The sequence below is a fragment of the Nannospalax galili genome, unplaced genomic scaffold (genome assembly GCF_000622305.1).
Source record: "Nannospalax galili isolate Female #2095 unplaced genomic scaffold, S.galili_v1.0 scaffold3407, whole genome shotgun sequence".
Lineage (NCBI taxonomy): Eukaryota > Metazoa > Chordata > Mammalia > Rodentia > Spalacidae > Nannospalax > Nannospalax galili.
The window spans coordinates 97,639-101,952 of NW_008355641.1; positions in this window are offsets into that span (position 1 = coordinate 97,639).

The window sequence follows — 4,314 nt, forward strand, 5'->3', positions numbered from 1 at the left end:
TCCTAAAACAAAGACCTCTAGATAGGCTGACTAGATTCACCAGATGGACAAGTAGTGGGGAATGGCTGGGGGTGCTGACAACACGGCGGACAGCAGCCGGGGTATCAGAGTATAAGGGCTCTAGTTGGGGAGGGAGGCTATGGGAGGGTGCTATCTGGGAAGTGGGTGTATAGTCGAATGAGATGTTTGGGATGTTCTATGTGATACACACACACGCACACACACACAAAAAAAATCAACAAATTTTAGAAATGTATTATATTTGAGGCAGAAGCATAAAAATTACATCATGTTAATTAGTAGAGGTGATAAACATTACCACTGAATCTACCCGATGACTTTATAGACATACACAGGTGCCAAGGATCCAAGTGCAACTGATTATGACTAGTAATAATCGGATACATACATGTTAGAGACGTTTGCGCCAACCTCTCAGTGTTAGTAGCAAAAACAATGAGTCTTTCTGTAAGAAACAGTATATTTTAAAATCAAATGGAGGTCTTTTTTAAAGGTTAAAACCTCATTTAATTCTATGTCTTATAAGTTTTATACTGAGTACAATATTGTATAGCTATATTAATTCATCTGTGAACCTAAAAATTTATACCCTATTTTGAAAGAGATGCATCTTTGCTCTGGAAACTGTTATTGACTATGTCAATGCTGTTGTAATGAAATGCTTTGACTAATTATTAAATAAATAATTAGGAAAATAAAAAAAGGAAAAAATTAAAATATTAAATGGAAAAAAACAACAAAAAAAAAAACCCAAAATAAACCACAACAAAGTATCTGGCTCTCAAAGAGCCAGGGTAAGAAGTGAAAACTAGGAAGGACAAGCTGAGAATGAGCATAAACAGAGAAGATGGCAGACAACAACCACACACTGAGTCCCCAAACCTCCAAAGAACAGACAATGGCTAGTTCAGGGATAGCCATCCTGAGGTAGGTGACTAAAGGCACTGAGCTGTCAGTAGTAAAGAAAGAAATGAAACTTTAGAAAGTGGAACAGGGAGCTGAGGAGATGACTCGGTGGTTAAAAGCACTGGCTACTTTTGCAGAAGACCAGGGTTCAATTCCCAGCACTCACATGGCAGCTAACAACCATCTGTAACTCCAATTCCAGGGGATCTGACACCCTCTTCTGGTCTCTGTGGGATTTTCATGACACAGGTGCACTTACACGCATGTAAGCAAAACATTCATACTCATAAAATAAAAAATTATTAATTAAAAAAATTTTTTTTGGTCTTTTTGAGACAGGGTCTCCCTGTAGCCCAGCTGTCCTGGAACTCACTATGTAGACCAGGCTGGCCTTGAACTCACAGAGATCCACCTGCCTCTGCCTCCCAAGTGCTGGGATTAAAGGCGTGCAGCACCACGCCTGGCTTAAAAAAAAAAATGAAATGAACCAAGAATGAGTCTGTTCAAGAGGATTCAACTCCAAGGGAGAAGTGATTTTAACTGCAGAGGGCTGGAACATGGCTTAAAATAAAGAGGGCCCCAGAAAATATGTACTGCACTTCAGTAACAGATAATCTATGAGGAGAGAAGAGTGAAGAGAGGGGGAAGTGCTAGGAGAAAGGTAGAGGGAAGAACAGAACTAAGTTGGGAAGACAGAAAAAAACACAGCACGAGACTCTTCAAGCAGATTTGCAGTCTAATCAAACAGGAATCCTGGTGTGTCTACCTACCATATAAATGCCAGATGAGTATTCTCTCTTCTAGACGTTCAACTGGAATAATGGCAAGAAACCACTTTAAAAGATCCCTGCTGAATCAGCACCTAAAAGGCTTTAGAGGTGAAAGTATCTCCTTCATGGCCTACTCTGAGAACACAGGCAAGTGTCAAGGGACTATATGGTAAGAGCTGGCCTGCAGATTCATTCCAGTGAAAGGGGAAAGAACCACGGACTACTTCATGTGGTAGGAATCTGGTCATAGCTACAGAGGGAAACTCACTAGATTCCTGGAAGATGGCCACCCAGTCCAAGTGCTTAAAGGTTCCAGGGTCTAAAGCACACCACTGGAAAACTTGTTGATAGCCCTATCTAGTACTTAGAGAGAGACAGACCACTTTGAGTAATAACCCCTGCCAAGCCCACAAACCATATCCTCTGGTTGCAGGGCAAACAACCTATTAAGTGAAATACAATAAAGATTCTGCTCTCAAAGAAAGATGACAACCCAAGGAGACAGAGAAGGAAACAGAAGACAGCACAGAGACAGACTGTACCAGACCCCAAGTGAGTGATGGCTTAAGAGGATAGATTTTGTAAACCTCTCCCCACCAGGTCTACAAGAATAGGGACAGACTCTGTACCCCCGCATAGGGAAGTGACATAACTGGAGGATGGGAAATCAGTCCGCTTTATTTTTTGTTTTCACTATTGTTGGTTTTGTTGTTTTTTTTTTTTTGTTGTTGTTTTTTGTTTGTTTTTTGAGACACGGTCTCCCTGTAGCCCCAGCTGTCCTGAAACTCACTATGTAGATCAGGCTGTCCTTGAACTCACAGAGATCTGCCTGCCTCTGCCTCCCACGTGCTGGAACTACAGGCATGTACCACCATGCCCGGCCACTATTGTTGTTTTTAATCTAATTAATTTTTAAAATTTTTATTCAATACCTTTATTTTCTTTTTCCCTTCTATTATAGGCCTTTTACAGAGACTGTTTAAGCCATACTTACTAAATCAGACAGAGCAAGTCAAACACTTTTAATTTTAATTCTTTTATTCTCCTGTTTTTTACTTTTCTTTATATAAACCTTTTTGAAAATTTTATTTATTTTTATTTTATGTGTATGCATGGATTGCCTGTGTGTAGGTAAGTGCACCTGTGTTGTGCAATGCTGTTGGAGGTCAGAAGAGGCTGTCGGATCCCCTGGGACTGGAGTTATGGACAGTTGTTAGCTGCCATGTGGGTGCTGGGATTCGAACCTGGGTCTTCTGCAAGAACAACCAGTGTTCTTAACCACTGAGCCATCTCTCCAGCCCCATATAAGCCTTTTATTAAGATCTGATTTTTTAGACCAACCATGTCCTGCCCTGTTCTTTCTTTCCCTTTACTATTCTGTTCTCTTTTGGAGACAAGCTCTCCCTTTGTGCAGAGGGTGGTGTGGAGCTGGGGGTCTCCCTGACTCTTGAGTGCTAGGGATTTCTTCAGGGTGTCTGACTGCAGTTCTTTTCCTCTACCTCGTCTCATTCTACCTTTCACTGTAGTTGCCTTGCCTCCTCCCTTGCTCTGTTCTGTTCCCCCCTATTTACCTTTCTCTTTTCCTCTACTCTTCTAATAACAGTCACTAGTCTTATTCTGCTTATTTTCTTTTGAGTCCTACTGTTAGTAACTAATTTTCTTTGTGTGCACTATATTGTCCTCGTTCCTTTACTTCCAAAAACTTATTGGAGTTGAAAACTTGACTACTTTGAATTGGCCATTTCTGTATTTCCACAGTAGGCTCATTCATCAGTTGTGGCTGCTTCTGCAGTTAGTGTTCCATGCTTGCACATGCTGGAGATCATGCCCACTGTCTTCAGCACATGTGCTAGAGGTTTAGCTACTTAAGAGCAGTGAGTCAGGGAAAGAAACTACATCTCACCCCTACTGCAATAACTTAGTCTCACTTGAACACTAAAAATACTTGAACTGAAAGAATACAAGTGATTAAAGAAACTCAACCATGACCTAATTCTGTATATGCAAGTTCCAACACAGAAACCTAAGAAACATGAAAAGCCAAGGAACCATGATTCTCTAAAAATTATCATTTTCACAGAAACAGATTCCAATGACAATGGAATAGATAATGTCCAAGACAAAAAATTCAAAAGAAAGATTATAAGAATGTTCAACAAAATCAAAAAGGACATGAATAAACTCCTGAATGAATTCAAAGAAGATATAAATAAGTAGCCAGGTGAAATAAGGTAGACAATAAAGGATATAAAGGATGAATTTTTTAAAAAAGTAATACTGAAAAAAATCAAATTGAATATTGGAAACAAAAAACTCAACAAGTTAGGGGCTGGAGAGATGGCTCAGTGGTTAAGAGCACTCACCAATCTTTCAGAGGACCCGGGTTTGATTCCCAGCACCCACATGGTGGCTAACAAAGGTCCCTAGTTCCAGAGGACTCCCATGCCCTCTTCTGACCTCTGTGGGCAATGTACAACACAAGTGTGCTTACATACTATATTATATATTATATATATTTCTTAATAATATATAATAATATATATTATATATAATAATATATAGGTCAGGTGTGGTGGCGCACGCCTTTAATCCCAGCACTCAGGAGGCAGAGGCAGGT